Here is a 19,898-nt window from a genome sequence, read left to right on the forward strand (position 1 = left end):
GGTTCATAAAATTTGATTTACATTCAAATTTTTGAACCAATCTTAACAATCTTTTTAAGATTTTATTTAATACCTCTTATCAAAATATAATCTATCGTAACTTTTCATAAAGTATGTACTTTATACATTCAAATTGCTTTATTTTTACGTATCATAATATTTCACATCTCATAATCGATCAATGAACAAATCCGAAAACAAACTCGGCTTTCAATCAATCTGAAAACAAACTTGATTTTCAATCAATTTGAGCACAAACCCATTTATCAATTTTGCTTACTTTTTCAAAGTTCTCTATTTACACAAGTAAAATTATATATTTTATTCAACATACTTTTGCATTTATATTTTGTGTAACTAATATTTATTGATTTATTAGTTATATTCAAATCTCAATATATGTTCTATACAATAATGGCATATAAACAACCATGTCAATTGCATTTTTATTTCATTATATATATATTATATTTTTATTATTTAATGATTTCATTTATACAATTAAATGACGGTAATGATGAGTTCAAATCTTAAAATTGGATTCCATCAAATATTAATTGTATATCAATTGTATATAACTGTTACACTATTCATTTTATGCTATTAAATTTTATTTTACTATTTGTTTAATGCAGAAAGTTATTAAACAAAAAATAGTTACAAACATGCAAATTTGTTACTTTTGTACAAGGAATATACCTCATAGCTAAACAAAATTTATTATATTATTATATGACTGTTATCTTATTGCTTTATTATCAAATTAAAGCATGTCCTATAAAACAAAATTCAGATATTCACATTTGACATGTATGACATTCATATATGTCATATTCTTCTCTATAACTATCAACTTTCAAGGTATATTTTTCTACTTTGAACTCTTTTACTTTTACAATATATATTATTCAATATTTGTTTTGATTTTGTACATATTTATTTTCTCAATTTATCTTATTCATGTCAGACCTTCGCTATAAATTATAAATATTCAAATAACTAATTGCTTTGAGCGAGAAATTCATCAATAAGCTGTTGTGGGCCGAAAAAATTCCCAAGACAATTAACCACTATATCCTCGGATCATACAATCGATTCCATCAATAGATATCCATCTCTGAACTTTTCAGTTCACATACAATCAAATGCTAAAATTGTTCTTAAGTGGAAAAGTATCCCCCACGCAACTATCTTGATTGAATGACTCTTATCACTCAATTATTTTTTGAAGAAGTGCTAATATAATAACTCGACTAAGCTTGTGGGCTCACTATATCATTATTCAGTTATCTTTTAACCGAGTTATAAATCATTTTATTGTCTAAGCTTAGCCTGGATCATATGATCGGCAGACAAAGCTTGGGGGCTGTGATCCGTCACCTTATAACTCGGTCTTTATTGTGCATTATGAGTTATAACTCGGCGTTAATTATTATTCATTCTTTGCTTGTAACTGCCACCTTCATTACCGACTTAATGACCGTCATTTCAATCTTAATGACCAAACGGTCATAACATGAATATCATTCATCAATTCTATGCCTATAAAAAGAATCTTCTATATCTAATCTCAGGGAGTAACAGGATAAGTTCTATATCATGTCTTACATTCTATATTCATAGAATTATTACACAGAACACATGATAATTTCTATTTCATATCTCACATTATATATTCATAGAATTATTCTTATACCTCTTAAACACTTACTAACTTGAGTGTCGGAGTATCTTTTGCAGGTACCCACCCCCTTGTTCTTTTCTTACCGACGTATAACTCATCCCAACGAGAAGCTTGAAGACATTCATCGACGGACGAGCTATACACCAGCCAAACTCAGCAAGAATAGTATTTATAGGTACTAAGAGAATCGTAATAATAAAGATGTAATCTCCTATAATAAATATTCACCTATACTAAATAATATTAATTGATCCTAATTGATCCTAATTATATTCTAACATCCCCCCTCAAACTCAAGTGATAACTTGAGTTTGAAACTTATTTAAAACAACGAAATAGAGAGAAAAAATGCATAAACTGATAAAACGGGCGCAGACAGAACTGTCGGAAGGAAGCACAGATGGAACTGCCGCTTGTCTGAAGGAAGCGCAGATAGAACTGCCGCTAGTCTGAAGGAAGCGCGGACGGAACTACCGCTTGTCTGAAGGAAGCGCAGATGAAACTACCGCTATCTAAAGGAAGTGCAGACAGAACTGCCAGAAAGAAACACAGACGGAACTGCCACAAGAAAACATAGACGAAACGCAGACAGAACTGCCATGAGAGAACGCAGATGGAACTGCCACGAGAGAACACAAACGGAACTGCCACGAGAGAACGCAGATGGAACTGCTACGAGAGAACGCAGACGAAACTGTCATGGGAGAACAAACACATTATGATTTCTTCATGAGAATAGGTAAACAGCGGATGACATTGGTGTTTGATCATTCGACTCAGAAAGAAACAACAAGGAGATAATAGACTAGTCGGTGAGGTGAAAAAGTATAAAAAGAAGTGACAAAATACAAGAAAAATGGAATAGAGGAAAAGTGTGAAAAATAAGGTAATTTTACCAAAAGAAAAATAACAAATCTTCTTCAAGGAGGATACCAAAGCTCTGATACCATGTTAGAAACAAGAGACTAAACTGGAGAAGGAATTTGTGTATTATTGAATGTATTCAAGTTGTCTATAAAAGTTGTCTGAAATGATACAATATAAAAGGGTATTTATAGGTACTAAGAGAATCGTAATAATAAAAACGTAATCTCCTATAATAAATATTCAGATATACTAAATAATACTAATTGATCCTAAGTATATTCTAACAACTTGTAAGTGCCGATTGGCTTTCTTATGATTGAAAAATGTTTCTTCCTTTAAAAAAATTCTAGTAAAAACTTACTGACAGGATAATTTACATTTAAAAAAAATACATACACAAAGGAGAACCAAATCTAAATAGTATGTAAGAATTAAAGAAGTTTAACAAACTGATGCAAATTGCCAACAGCAAATGTTAACTTTCTTGAGATTCAGATTTAGATCTGAACAACCAACGCCATCTTCCTAGTGTGGTGAAGGTTGAATATTGCTTCTCTTCTCATATCATCTGATCTCTTCTCATTTGCGAACAACCATTATGTGGCGAATAAGATTTTGAAAGTAAAGGATTATGCTGAAAAAAGTGTAAGAGATATAAACTACCATGTATTGTTCCTTTAGTTTGTATCATAGAGAAAATCATATTCTTTTGTTCTGGTGAGTTTTATTAGAAATAAGAGACTAAATTGGAGAAATGATTTGTGTATTATTGAATGTATTCAAGTTGTCTATTCAAATTGTCTGAAATGATACAATATAAAAGGGTATTTATAGGTACTAAGGGAATCGTAATAATGAAGACGTAATCTCCTATAATAAATATTCAGATATACTAAATAATACTAATTGATCCTAATTATATTCTAACATCCCCCTCAAACTCAAGTGACAACTTGAGTTTGAAACTTATTTAAAACAACGAAATAAAGAGAAAAAAACTGCATAAACTAATAAAACGGGCACAGACGAAACTGTTAGAAGGAAGCGCAGATGGAACTGCCGCTTGTCTGAAGGAAGCGTAGATGGAACTGCCACTAGTCTGAAGAAAGCGTGGACGGAACTACCGCTTGTCTGAAGGAAGCGCAGATAAAACTGCCACTATCTAAAGGAAGTGCAGACAGAACTGCAAGAAAGAAACGCAGACGGAACTGCCACAAGAAAATATAGAAGAAATGCAGATAGAACTGCCACGAGAGAATGCAGACAGAACTACCACGAGAGAACACAAATGGAACTACCACGAGAGAACGCAGACGAAACTGCCATGAGAAAATGAAAACATTATGATTTCTCCATGAGAATAGGTAAACAACGGATGACATTGGTGTTTTATCATTCAACTCGGAAAGAAACAAGAAGGAGATAATAAACTAGTCAGTGAGGTGAACAAGTATAAAAAAAGTGACAAAATACAAGAAAAATGGAATAGAGGAAAAGTGTGAAATATACGGTAATTTCCACGAAAAAGATCCTTTGTATACGATGCCTAATGGTCTTTTGTGATTCTCGGTTGGTGGTTCAACAAATTAAAGGAGATTTCCACGTAAAAGATCCTCTGCTAGAGCAATATTGGCTCATAGCAAAGGATCTAATCTCTAAATATGATAACTTTATTATAATGCACATGCATAGAGAACAAAATACTAGGGCAGATATACTATCTAAACTAGCTGCCACCAGAGCAAATGCACACACTTCCACACTAACACAGCTCACACTAGAAAAACCTAGTATCGGATCATTGTCCATAATGAGTATCACCCAAGTAAATGACTGGAGAATGCCTTTCCTTGAGTATATTAATGCAGGGACCATTCCAAAGAATGAGGCGAATCCCCAACTCTTTAGGCGAAAAGCAAGCTTTTACACAACTGTGGCAAATGACTTATACAGGAGAGGATTCTCACAACCGCTCCTAAAATGCCTCGGTAAATATGAAGCCGATGAAGTTATGGCCGAAGTCCACGAGGGCGCGTGAGGCAACCTGTAACACCCTACCATACAGAGTCTTATGCTTAAGTCATAATTCAGAGATGGCAAGGTATTACGACCCCTAAAATAAAAATTTAGAACGTATAGTAATATGAATGATTGATTATAACTAGGAGCCTTTTTAGAAAAAAAGGGGGTAAACAAAAATCACAACTCGAAAGCGCAACACTCCGAACGATAACGTAACGAACAAGGATAAACCAGCGCGAGATTATATATATACAAAGGAGTATCAAAAATGGGAATATCAAAACTCAAAAGTCGGTTGCGAAGATAACCGGTCCGAGCATAGCAACATATGTATATATACAAGTAAATAAAATAGGAAACCCAAGGAAAACCCAAAGGGACACAAAACTGAGAACCTATTCTCCAAAATCTCCTATAAGAGGAGTCATCACAGTTTGTATTATTTAATGGAGATAAAAGTATCTAAGCAAAACATATAAACTAAAACAGAGTTCCCAAGAACAAAGGATCTTCGCAAATCCAGAAGTCTCCAGCAGGCCTCAGCGAGAAGCCTCACGTCCTGCATCTGAAAACCACAAAATCCGCATAGGTGAGAACCAGAGGTCCCCAGCATGGTAACAACTTCCACATATATAATACATAATAATAGAGGAAAGGCGAAGGCAATCCTAGAACTTCATTCAGATAGTATCAAAGCTTATAAACAAGCTAAACCATAAAGGGCATCTGACTAAAGATCCTTCAGTCTAACTAATACTTCCCTTTCCAATTCCTTCAGACCTCCCAACCATCAGCAGGAGTATAATGTAGCAAACACAGTTATATCAAACAAGAAATATACAAATAGGAACAAATAAGGCATTTAGACAATTAGCAAGTAATATGCAGTCAAATAGGCAATCTCAAACAATTCATATAGTATGCATATGATGAATGCCTGTCCCTAGTGGCTGATGATATCATCTGTCGGTTATAGAGCCAACCCGACAAGTCCTGGTAGCTAACCATTGGACTGTCCCTCTGTCGTGTCTCCCCAACTCGAGTTATACTCAGTATAAACTTGATCATAATCATGATCCATATCCATCACCCTCACTGGTGAATATTTATGGGGGTGAGCTCATCCGGGGCTTTCACAGTGCCTGGCCACCCTGACAACATAGGGTCAAAAGAGCTTCAAGTCTCAACATGGAGCACGTGGTGGCTAGCCACTGCTTTCTCCCAGGGAAACTCTCATCTCCGATAATGGAAGTGCAACATTCACAATTCATTCAACAGCATATATGCATTTATACTAGCCATAATCATGGCTCCGCCGTAACACGGCAATAATCTAGCCATCCGGCTCACGGTTAAATCCATAACCAGCCATTCGGCTCGCGGTTAAATCCATAACCAGCCATTTCATTAACAATTATGGCCCCTCGGCCCATGGCATAACAAGCACTTCCACCACCATCATCCGCCTCTCACATAATCATGCTTGATCCTCATTGATCATTCATTTTTCCCTTGCTTCACTCACAAGTTACCACATCCCCTAGCTCCTTTTTCCATTTCTAGGCATATCATAATGATTTAAGACATAAATAGTGAGATCGGAGGCTTAGAAGTATGATGTTTGGCTTTTAAAACTCAAAAATCAACTTTGGGATGAAAGCAGGGCCACGCGTACGCGCACGCGTGGATGACCACCAAAACTCATCGATGTGTATGAGTCATGCATGCTAACGCGTGGATTGAAAATTAGCCAATCGACGCGCACGCGTTAGCCACGCGTACGCGTGGGTACTCTCATGCCCCAGGCACAAATCTGGCAAAACTTTTTGGAAAATGGCTGGGCATTGGGTGCAGCACATCGGCGCGCCCGCGCACACCACGCGCACGCGTGGATGGCGTTTTCAAGAAGAACGGCGCGTACGCGCCAAGTGTGCCTACGCGCGCGGGGTCATTCTGCTAAAACTCTTCTAAGTTAAAAGCTGCAGAATTCACAGATTCAACTCCCAATCTTCCAACGGACATAACTTTCTCATTTTAAATCGTTTTTCACCCGTTCTTCGAACGGCATGGACATCTCGGATCCAATTTCATTTCTAAACAAATTTGGCACAAAACAGAGATCTGTAGTCCAAGATATATCCCATCAAAGTATGCCCAAAAACCATATTTTTCATACAAAACCACAAAGTGCCATTTTCAAAACAAGTCATTTTCAACTATTTTCAAAATCAATCAAAACATGCCAATTTCATCCCTTTTCTTTGAAATCAATCAAAATATATCAAATTCAACATCAAGCCTCCTCAATTCACACATTGACACTTTACCACAATTCACCAAAATCACTATCCCATCATTTTAACCCACTTCACCCAAGTGGCTCAAACTCAAACACATTGACATATCATATACTCTTCCTCATGCCAATTTTCAACAACACCAATTCCAATAAATCATCATTATACACAATCAATATCATACTCACCATCAACTTGGTTCCACCCACAATTCAACCATAACCAATCATCAAGCATATATCACAACATGCATATGTCTCATACATCATACCATCAAGGCATCAATAATCATCATCACATATATGACCACATCATATATTTCATCCATTCAACAACATCAACATTTCAATGCCTATCTTAGGGCCTCTAGCCTAAGTATTTCCTACCACATTACATATTAGATACGAGAAACTGAGACCATACCTTAGCCGATTTCCCAAACTCAACCGGAGCACTTCCAAACCACTTTTTCTCAAGCTCTCAAGGCCTCAACACCTCCAAGAACAGATTTTTCACCACCAAATCCCTTTTCAAGCTTTTTAATATCACTAATCAAGCTCCAAAATTCACACATACACAACCTAAGCCACAATCATCATACCCATACACAACATCTCAATACCCAAACATCATAAAACAACAAATTACACTAGGGTTGAGAATATTACCACACCCAAGGTCCAAGGAGACAAGATTAACCTTCTCCTTCAAGAGAGTTGGGTCCTATAACATCAAGGAGCCCAAAATCTCAACATTTTTGCTCATGAAACTCGAAAATAAGGCTGGAAATTCGAAGAGCAAAACGTAGCTTACCTCAAGATTAATTGTATGGGTTTTGTAGAGCTCTCCGCGGTGAACGCGTGGCCGCAAACGAAGCGGAGATCGGAGCTCTAGATCAAAAGTTATGGTAGTTTGAAGATCAAGTAAGAGATAGAAGTTTGAGAGAGTGTTCTTCCCCCATTCTCTCTAACTTTCAGTGTGTTTTTGAGTGTTGTAAGGAGAAAGAGTGCTGAAAACTAGGGTTTTGGTTTAGTCATGTTGGGCCAAGGGCCCACTTTGGGTCCGGTTGGCCCGGTTTGGCTCGTTCGGCACAATCTTGGTCCGAATTCTATAAAATTGGTACCGAAATTCTCGTCTCAATCTCCTCTATCACATTTAGCCACAAAAATCAAATTTTGGGCTTTCTAGAATAAATTCTCATTTATGGGTTAATTAGCCGTTAATTAATCGGGTTTTACATTCTACCTACCTAATTGGGAATTTTGCCCACAAAATTCAAATGCAATTACCTGAGAATAAGTGCGGATAGTCCGTTCGCATCTCTGACTCAAGTTCCCAAGTGTGTTCTTCAACACCGCCTCGATTCCATGCCACTTTAACTAATGAAACCTCTTTTCCACGCAACCGTTTGATACTAGTATCATCAATTCTGACTGGAGCCATTGGAAGCGTCAAATCTTCCCTTAACTGAACCGACTCAGGTTCTAACACATGGCTAGCATCAGGAGTGTACTTTCGAAGCTGCGACACGTGAAATACGTCGTGCAGGTTCGAAAGATGAGGTGGTAGAGCCATCCGATATGCCACCGGTCCAACCCTCTCCAGGATTTGAAATGGACCAATGTATCGAGGATTCAACTTCTTTGCTTTAATCGCTCTACCTACTCCCGTAGTCGGAGTAACCTTAAGGAAAACATGGTCTCCTTCCTCAAATTCTAAGGGCTTTCGCCTCTGATCGGCGTAACTCTTTTGACGACTCTGCGCCCGTAAGCATCCTATCTCGGATTTTCTTGACTTGTTCAGTGGTCTCAGCTATCGTTTCCGGTCCCAACAAGCCCTTTTCTCCAGCTTCATACCAACATAGCGGAGATTGACATTTCCTCCCATACAAGGCCTCATACGGAGCCATTCCAATGCTCGCATGATAACTATTATTGTATGCAAACTCCACTAATGGCATATACCGATCCCAACTCGCCGGTTGGTCCAAAACACAAGCTCTCAACATATCCTCTAGTGTTTGGATTGTCCTCTCGGATTGACCATCTGTTTGAGGATGGTAAGCCGTGCTCAAGCTTAATCAGGTTCCAAAAGCTTTCTGAAATGCACCCCAAAACCTTGAAGTAAAACAAGGATCTCTATCAGAGATTATAGTAGTAGGTACACCATGAAGTCTCACAATCTCCTTTATGTATAACCGTGCTAGCACCTCAAGGGTGTACGTCATACGAATGGGTAAAAAGTGAGCTGGCTTCATCAGTCGGTCCACAATCACCCAAATAGCATCAAAACCAGCCATAGTCTTTGGCAATCCTGACACAAAGTCCATTGCAATACTTTCTCACTTCCATTGTGGAATCTCTAAAGGTTGTAACATTCCGAAAGGTCTTTGATGTTCAATCTTTACCTTTTGACAAGTTAAGCACTTTGAAACATATTCCGCCACATCATTCTTCATACCTGGCCACCAAAACATCGCCTTTAAATCATGGTACATCTTAGTACTTCCCGGGTGAATGGAGAATCCGCTTTTATGGGCCTCCTTTAAGATATCCTGCCTCAAAGTGCCAACATCCGGCACAATGATCCTACCCTTGAACCTCCATAACCCATCTTTTTCTTCCGACACTCTCCACTGTTTCCCTTGCTCAATAGCCGGTAACACCTTCCATAACGCTTCATCATTTTGATGAGCCTTTAGGAGTTCGGACTTAAAGTCACTTGAGATTTCTAATCGGCTCAAACACAAAGTTTCGGATACTTCTCGAGTACCAATTTTCAGACTCTCGAATCCCTTGAGCAACTTCTCCTCTTGAAGCATCATCCAAGCCGCATATAATGACTTCCGACTTAACGCATCCGCCACTACATTCACCTTTCCCGGATGGTAATTCAACTCAAAGTCGTAGTCCTTCAATAATTCCATCCACCTTCTCTGCCTCATGTTAAGCTCTTCCTGATCAAAGAGATATTTCAAAAACTCTTGTGATCAGAGAAAACTTGGAACTTAACCCCATAGAGATAATGCCTCCACACCTTTAGCGCAAACACGACCGCAGCAAGCTCTAAATCGTGCGTAGGGTAATTAACTTAATGCGGTCTCAAATGCCGTGAGGCATACGCCACCACATTATGATGCTGTATCAGCACGCACCCTAGACCCTTTAATGAGGTATCTCAGTACACCTCAAAAGGCTCGTTTGGCTCAGGTAACACTAACACAGGTGCAGTGGTCAACTTTTTCTTCAATGTCTGAAAGCTCTCCTCGCACTCAGGAGTCCAAACAAATGGAGTGTCTTTGCGGGTTAACTTTGTCATTGGCAAAGCTATCTGTGAAAAGCCCTTGATAAACCTTCGGTAATAGCCAGCTAAGCCCAGAAAACTCCTTATCTCTGTTACAGTGGTTGGTTGCTTCCAATCCATCACAGCCTCCACCTTAGTTGGATCTACGGCTATTCCCTTCTTACTCACCACGTGACCCAAAAACATCACCTCACTCATCCGGAACTCACACTTAGACAGTTTCGCATAGAGTTTCTTCTCCTTTAGAATCTGCAACACGGTCCTCAAGTGTTTCGCATGCTCTTCTTCAGTCTTGGAATAAATCAGTATGTCATCAATGAAGACAACAACGAATTTATCCAAAAACGGACGAAAAACCCTATTCATGTAATTCATAAATACTGCAGGAGCGTTCGTCAACCCAAAAGATATTACAGTGTACTTGTAATGACCATAACGAGTCCTGAAAGTGGTCTTAGGGATATCCTCACCTCTCATCCTTATCTGGTGATAACCGGATCACAAATCGATCTTGGAGAAAACTCCAGCTCCTTGTAACTGATCCATGAGATCATCAATTCTCGGCAATGGGTACTTATTCTTTATTGTAACCTTATTCAGCTGCCTGTAATCCACACAGAGCCGCATACTCCCATCTTTCTTCTTTACCAGTAGCACTGGAGCACCCCATGGAGAGACACTCGGTCGAATAAAATTCTTACCCAACAAATCCTCCAACTGAGACTTCAACTCAGTCATCTCTAACGGTGACATCCTATAAGGAGCACTTGAGATTGGTCCCGCCCCGGGCACCAACTCAATAGCAAACTCAACCTCTCGGTTAGGTGGAAACTCATCAATATCATCGAGAAACACTTCCGGATACTCACACACAACCGGAGTCTGCTCCAACCTTTGATCATCACCAGAAACACCCGCGGTTAACAACAGGATACCCTGACATTTGATTCCAGAACAGTTCACCATCATTGAATTCAAGTAGTAATTATTCACCACGACCGGCCCTTCTGTATCCTCCGGCATAAAGTACACTGACTTTGTAGAACAAACAAGCAGGACATGGTTCTTAGATAACCAGTCCAATCCCAAGATAAGATCAAGACCGATCATCGGTAAGCAAACTAAACTATGAACAAAATCACGCTGCTTGAACCTAAACGAAACTTTCGGACATCCTAGCCTAGTTACCATGGCTTCATAGGTAGCATTATACACTTTTAGGTCATAACCTAAGGTTACGATCTTCAATCCTAACTCATGGGCCTTCTCAAATGCAATGAATGAATGTGATGCTCCCGAATCAAATAAAGCATTTAAAGTTTGACCAGCCATTTCACAGTTACCTCGAATAAGTGCCTTAGATCCCTCAGCACCTATAGCTGAAGTGGAGAACACCCGACCTGTCTGTTGTGCCTTCCCAGTACCTTGCTTCTGCTTCTCCGGACAACTTGCGGCTTTATGCCTCGCCTTTCCACAATTGTAGCACAAACCCCATACGGCCTTGCATGGTGCTCCCGGATGGTGACTCCCACATCTAGTACAAGCTTGATCATTCTGAGGCTGCTTCCCAAACTTCTTTCCTTGGGAGTTGTTGTTGTTGGGCCTCCTGAAAGAGCTTTCCCTCTTGAAAGGCGGACCTCTAGGTGCAAAGTTCTTCCCTCGGTTCTGTGGAAATGATCCTTTGTGACTCCCTTTCTCAGCGGTTGCCCTTTTCACACACTCTTCAGCAACCCTACACTTGTTTACCAACTCGGAGAAAGTCCTAATCTCCATTGGTCCTACTGAACTGAAGATATCACTCCGGAGTCCTCCTTCATACTTAACACACTTCCATTCCTCATATTCCACCGAAGTCCCTTGACACATACGAGAGAACCTGAACAGCTCTTCAAACTTGTCAGTATACTCTGATACGGACATGGTACCCTGCTTCAGCTGTAGTAACTCAAGTTCCTTAGCCGTCCTGGCAGAAGTCAAAAAGTACTTCTTATAGAACTCCTCTCGGAAGACATTCCAGGTGATATAGTCATCACCCTGCTGCAGAAGACGTCGGATACCTTGCCACCAATGCGACGCTTCACCAGTGAGCATATAGATAGCGAACTCGACACGCTGTCCTTCAGGTACCACTTGTGCTTGCAGTGCTCGCTCTATAGCCTGAAACCATGTATCAGCCTCAGTCGGGCAAGCAGTTCCCTTGAACTTAGGTGGATTAACTTTCAAAAAGTTTGCCAGTGTCATCGGGCCCTGAACTCCACCTCCATCATTACCATGGTTGTTCATCTGTTGACCAAGAGCCTCAGCAGTGGCTTGCATAGCAGCAGCCATGTTCTCCAACGCAGTCATAAAGTTCACCGGGTCATTAGGGTTATTCTCCGGTGCACGAACATTAGTACGACCTCTACCACGGCCTCTACCACGGCCTCTACCGCGTCCACGAGGCGCCATCTGGTTCCTATACACACCAAACAATCGATATTAAGTTGATCAGTCTCAATATCGGAAGTTTAGTGCTTCAAGTCTCAAATGCATGCTCATGAACATTTATACCAATTATATCAAGCAGATATACTAATAGCACATAACACACATACAGAGAATGCACAGAAGCATAGTTAGTCCTTCCCTCAGGCTCTACAGGAACGAACTGCTCTAATACCATAATGTAACACCCTACCATACAGAGTCTTATGCTTAAGTCATAATTCAGAGATGGCAAGGTATTACGACCCCTAAAATAAAAATTTAGTACGTATAGTAATATGAATGATTGATTATAACTAGGAGCCTTTTTAGAAAAAGGGGGTAAACAAAAATCGCAACTTGAAAGCGCAACACTCCGAATGATAACGTAACGAACAAGGATAAACCAGCACGAGATTATATATATACAAAGGAGTATCAAAAACGGGAATATCAAAATTCAAAAGTCGGTTGCAAAGAGAACCGGTACGAGCATAGCAACATATGTATATATACAAGTAAATAAAATAGGAAACCCAAGGAAAACCCAAAGGGACACAAAACTGAAAAACCTATTCTCCAAAATCTCATATAAGAGGAGTCATCACAGTTTGCATCATTTAATGGAGATAAAAGTATCTAAGCAAAACATGTAAACTAAAACAGAGTTCCCAAGAACAAAGGATCTTCGCAAATCCAGAAGTCTCCAGCAGCGCTCAGCGAGAAGCCTCACGTCCTGCATCTGAAAACCACAAAATTCGCATGGGTGAGAACCAGAGGTCCCCAGCATGGTAACAGCTTCCACATATATAATACATAATAATAGAGGAAAGCCGAAGGCAATCCTAGAACTTCATCCAGATAGTATCAAAGCTTATAAACAAGCTAAACCATAAAGGTCATCTGACTAAAGATCCTTCAGTCTAACTAATACTTTCCTTTCCAATTCCTTCAGACCTCCCAACCACCAGCAGGAGTATAATGTAGCAAACACAGTTATATCAAACAAGAAATATACAAATAGGAACAAATAAGGCATTTAGACAATTAGCAAGTAATATGCAGTCAAATAGGCAATCTCAAACAATTCATATAGTATGCATATGATGAGTGCCTGTCCCTAGTGGCTGATGATATCATCTGTCGGTTATAGAGCCAACCCGACAAGTCCTGGTAGCTAACCATTGGACTGTCCCTCTGTCGTGTCTCCCAAACTCGAGTTATACTCAGTATAAACTTGATCATAATCATGATCCATATCCATCACCCTCACTGGTGAATATTTATGGGGGTGAGCTCATCCGGGGCTTTCACAGTGCCCGACCACCCTGACGTCATAGGATCAAAAGAGCTTCAAGTCTCAACCTGGAGCACGTGGTGGCTAGCCACTGCTTTCTCCCAGGGAAACTCTCATCTCCGATAATGGAAGTACAACATTCACAATTCATTCAACAGCATATATACATTTATACTAGCCATAATTATGGCTCCGCCGTAACACGGCAATAATCTAGCCATCCGGCTCACAGTTAAATCCATAACCAGCCATTTGGCTCGTGGTTAAATTCATAACCAGCCATTTCATTAACAATTACGGCCCTTCGGCCCATGGCATAACAAGCACTTCCACCACCATCCTCCGCCTCTCACATAATCATGCTTGATCCTCATTGATCATTCATTTTTCTCTTGCTTCACTCGCAAGTTACCACGTCCCCTAGCTCTTTTTCCCATTTCTAGGCATATCATAATGATTCAAGACATAAATGGTGAGATCGGAGGCTTAGAAGTATGAGGTTTGGCTTTTAAAACTCAAAAATCAACTTTGGAAAGAAAACAGGGCCACGCGTACGCGCACTCCACGCGCACGCGTGGATGGCCACCAAAACTCATCGACGCGTATGCGTCATACACGCTAAGGCGTGGATTGAAAATTAGCCAATCGACGCGCACGCGTGGGTACTCTCGTGCCCCAGGCACAAATCTGGCACAGTTCTAGCACAACTTTCTGGAAAATGGCTGGGCATTGGGTGCAGCACATCGGTGCGCCCGCGCACACCACGTGCACGCGTGGATGGCATTTTTTAGAAGAACGGCGCGTACACGCCAAGTGCGCCTACGCGCGGGGGGTCATTCTGCTAAAAATTTTCTAAGTTAAAAGCTGCAGAATTCACAGATTCAACCCCCAATCTTCCAACGGACATAACTTTTTCATTTTAAATCATTTTTCACCCGTTCTTCGAACGGCATGGACATCCCGGATCCAATTTCATTTCTAAATAAATTTGGCACAAAACATAGATGTGTAGTCCAAGATATGTTCCATCAAAGTATGCCCAAAAGCTATGTTTTTCACATAAAACCACAAAGTGTCATTTTCAAAACAAGCCATTTTCAACTCTTTTCAAAATCAATCAAAACATGCCAATTTCATCCATTTTCTTTGAAATCAATCAAAATATATCAAATTCAACATCAAGCCTCCTCAACTCACACATTGACACTTTACCACAATTCACCAAAATCACTATCCCATCATTTTAACCCACTTCACCCAAGTGGCTCAAACTCAAACACATTGACATAGCATATACTCTTCCTCATGCCAATTTTCAACAACACCCATTCCAATAAATCGTCATTATACACAATCAATATCATACTCACCATCAACATGGTTCCACCCACAATTCAACCATAACCAATCATCAAGCATATATCACAACATGCATATGTCTCATACATCATACCATCAAGGCATCAATAATCATCATCACATATATGACCACATCATATATTTCATCCATTCAACAACATCAACATTTCAATGCCTATCTTAGGGCCTCTAGTATAAGTATTTTCTACCACATTACATATTAGATACGAGAAACCGAGACCATACCTTAGCCGATTTCCCAAACTCAACCGGAGCACTTCCAAACCACTTTTCCTCAAGCTCTCAAGGCCTCAACACCTCCAAGAATAGATTTTTCACCACCAAATCCCTTTTCAAGCTTTTCAATATCACTAATCAAGCTCCAAAATTCACACATACACAACCTAAGCCACAATCATCATACCCATACACAACATCTCAATACCCAAACATCATAAAACAACAAATTACACTAGGGTTGAGAATCTTATCACACCCAAGGTCCAAGGAGACAATATTAACCTTCTCCTTCAAGAGAGTTGGGTCCTATAACATCAAAGAGCCCAAAATCTCAACATTTTTGCTCATGAAACTCGAAAATAAGGCTGGAAATTCGAAGAGAAAAACGTGGCTTACCTCAAGATTAATTGTATGGGTTTTGTAGAGCTCTCTGCGATGAACGTGTGGCCGCAAACAAAGCGGAAATCGGAGCTCTAGATCAAAAGTTATGGTGGTTTGAAGATCAAGTGAGAGATAGAAGTTTGAGAGAGTGTTCTTCCCTCATTCTCTCTAACTTTCAGCGTGTTTTTGAGTGTTGTGACGAGAGAGAGTGCTGAAAACTAGGGTTTTGGTTTAGTTATGTTGGGCCAAGGGCCCACTTTGGGTCCGGTTGGCCCGGTTTGGCCCGTTCGGCCCAATCTTAGTCCGAATTCTATAAAATTGGTACCGAAATTTTCGTCTCAATCTCCTCTATCATATTTAGCCACAAAAATCACATTTTGGACTTTCTAGAATAAATTCTCATTTATGGGTTAATTAGCCGTTAATTAACCGGGTCTTACACAACCATATAGGAGTGCGAGCACTAGCAGCCAAGATCATTAGGACAAGATATTATTGGCCGACGATGAAAAGGGATTGTATAGCAAAGGTCAAGGCATGTGACAACTGTCAAAAGCACGCTCCGATTTCAATGAAACCAGCCGAGGTGTTACACAGTATGGAGGTAAGTTGGCCTTTCTATAGGTGGGGGCTGGACATCCTCAGCCCATTCTCGAGAGTACCGGGACAAGTAAAATTTCTCTTAGTTTCAATATATTACTTCTCAAAATGGATAAAGGCACAGCCATTAGCCAGAATAACAGCTGAAAAGGTACGAACTTTCATATGGAGAAACATCATATGTAGGTTTGGAATTCCCAGAGAGATAATATCGGATAACGTAGACAATTTACATATAGTAAACTCGCATCATTTTTGAAAAACTTTAACATACAACATCATTTTAGCTCGATCGAGCACCCACAGACAAATGGACAGGCCGAACCTGCTAACCGAGTAATCTTGCAGGCAATAAAAAAGAAGCTTACTGAAGCGAAAGGAGAATGGGTGGATTTGATTCCAGAAATATTATGGAGCTATAACACTACAATACAAACCACTACAGGCGAGACTCCATTTAGGTTGGTCTATGGCACGGAGGCACTAATACCCATCGAGATCGGCATTCCAACCATAAGGGCCAAACTATACAATCAACGTCATAACACTAACACAAGATCGGCCGAACTAGAGCTCATAGAGGAAGAGAGAGAAATCGCAGCAATAAAGCAAAAAGCCATGAAGCAACTCATTGAAAGGAGACACAATAAGAAAGTAGTACCAAGAATGTTTCATGAAGGAGACCTTGTCCTCAGAAGAACAGAGGAAGCAAGGCGACCTCCATCATATGGCAAACTTGCAGTAAATTGGGAAGGACCATTCCGAGTTACCAAAGTGCTCGGAATGGGGGCTTATCAATTACAAACACTAAAGGGCGAGTCATTACCAGGGAACTGGAATATTTTTTCATTAAAGTTATATAGACCGTAAAATTTTCAATCAGCGGATGAAGGTACTCTTTTTCCCCCTTAGAGGTTTTATCCCAAAGAAGGGTTTTACCTAAGGAGGGTTTTAACGAGACCGGACGTCGAAAATGTCAACTGTAATCTCGAATACAATACAGTTTATTCTAACAATCATATTCTACTATTCTAGCAATCATATTATAGTCCATTTCTATCAACCATTTTCACAAAAGACTTGCTATAACAAAAAAACAAACAAATAAACAGTCAAACCAGTCATATGAAATCAACATGTCTACCAAAATATGCTAAGTTCCAAGCTTCATACTTGGAAAAAATGTTCAAAGTTTCAGACAACCTTATAGAACAAAAGGTTCAAAACAAAACAACTTAAAATAATAAAAGTCTATTCAGTCTTATCACCAATGCTTGGCCCCTCATCATCCTTGTCAGCTAACAATTCATCCTCTACTAGCTTGCCGTTGACAACAACCTTTATGGCGTTAAGTTTGCCCACATCAGCTTCAGGAAACAACACTTTGACCTGGGAGCAAGCACGGTCGAACCCCTGGGCAAAGGCCTCGTAAACCTCGCCCTCAAGCTCTTTAACCCTAACCTCCAACTATTCGTTTTCAATTTTCACAAGTCTTCACCTATTTTCAACTGAGGAAACCTGAAGACGTTTCTCCTCAAGAAGCTCTGTCTCTTTCTATTTTAGAGAAGAAAAAAGTTCAATGATAACTTTCTCCTTCTCCCCCACAACCACGGACAACTCGGCCACACTTGCCGCTTCTTTATCTTCATTCTCTAAGGCAAGTTCCTAAGTTCGGCCTATAGCTAAAACAGCAAAAGCAGCAAGCAAAACAGCAGAAGTGATACCTAAAGAAAACGACTAGTTCCAGCACAGCCGACTTCGTTGATCATCTTAATATCTTCAAGAAAGTGACAGAGTTCATCAGCCAGAGTCATGAAGGGAAAAAGGCAAGACCATTATGACTCATAAGCAGATTCAACAAGTTAAAGATTCCCAGAACTGTCATCTTTGATTCTGCCAACCTCCTCAGCTTTCTCCCTAATCGGACCCCTTCTCCGCTTGTGGCCCAAATCAGCCTTAGATTGAACAATAACAACATCCTTATTCAAATTGGTGGAAGAATCCTCATTCTCACCTTTTTTTTCTTTGGCTAAAAAAGGACTTCAGCCTTGCAGTAGTGATGGTGGGAGCCCTCTCGGCTGTAAAAAATGGAGAAATGAAGGAAAAGTCAGCAAACAGTCAAGAAAAAAGGAAAAACAAACCACCAAGACAAATTACCTATGTAATCCAAAACACCCTCTTTTTCGAACTCCCATTTCAACAATTCCACAACAGACAACAATTCCTTAGACGATAATGTCTCTAATAGAAAATCTAGGACAACATAATCATCGTATAACCTATTATCTACGTCTAAAACCTGAACAAGTTCAGGAGACCAAGAAAGGGAAAATCTCTCCTCTAAAAATTCATTCACAAAAAACGAGAAATCATTAACCACACTCCTAACCTTCACAAACATATTCTTGAAATCCTTAAAGGAAGACTTGTATAATGCAAAAAAAGCCCAGCCCGAGTGACTACTAAGATTTATCCACAACCCACGTCTAACCCCCTTAGTTTGGAAAAGAGAGAAGAACAGCCTAAGGGACAGAGGATGATCGAGCACTTCCATCAAGACCTCAAAAGCCCTAATAAACCCCCATGAGTTGGAGTGCAATTGAGATGGAGTACAATTAAGCCAGTAAAGAACCCCACATTTGAACTCAGTGAATTGAAACCTAATACCCAACTTGGTCAACAAACAACTGTAACAATAAAGTACGACCAGTCGCTGATTTTTTCACATACACGATCGCCTTCTCCACACGGTAGCAACTCTATCCTAATCTAACTACCCTCTCTTACCCAAACATCCGAACCAAGCAACCTCACCGACTTGACATCGCTAAAACAAGAACACATTTTCACTCTATTGTCAACCCAATTACAAGGATCTGCCTCATCAATAATCACTTTTGGTTTTTTCCATTCTAAGAAACAAATAGAAGTAGAAGGAAACGGTTCCAATTACAAGGAAACGTTTTTTCCCAGGGACAAAGGATGTAAGATAACAATGACACTAGCTAATAAAGAAAAATGAAGGAAACGGTTCCAATTACTAGAAACTGCTTCGAAAATTAAGCCAATAATCAAAGCTCATCATCCATCGAACGATCAAGGATACACCGAATATGCACCACGTTTTCCAATCAATCAAGTCAATAGGTGCGGGAAAATGACGAAAGTATTAAATGCGAGACTGTTCACATAATTTGAAAACCAAAAAGCCAAGTAAAACCGACAAGAAATCCACGACGAGGAAAGACAACAACAAAAAATATAAGCTCGTCCAGCCTTTCTTCGGAAGACAAGACGAGTTTGGGGGCTATGATACATCCCATATACCTCGGAAAAGACGATAAGGTCGTCTAAACTTAACAAACAACAACGGCAGTCAAAGATA

This window comes from Arachis hypogaea, chromosome 3 (genome assembly GCF_003086295.3).
Source record: "Arachis hypogaea cultivar Tifrunner chromosome 3, arahy.Tifrunner.gnm2.J5K5, whole genome shotgun sequence".
In the NCBI taxonomy this organism is placed as follows: Eukaryota; Viridiplantae; Streptophyta; class Magnoliopsida; order Fabales; family Fabaceae; genus Arachis; species Arachis hypogaea.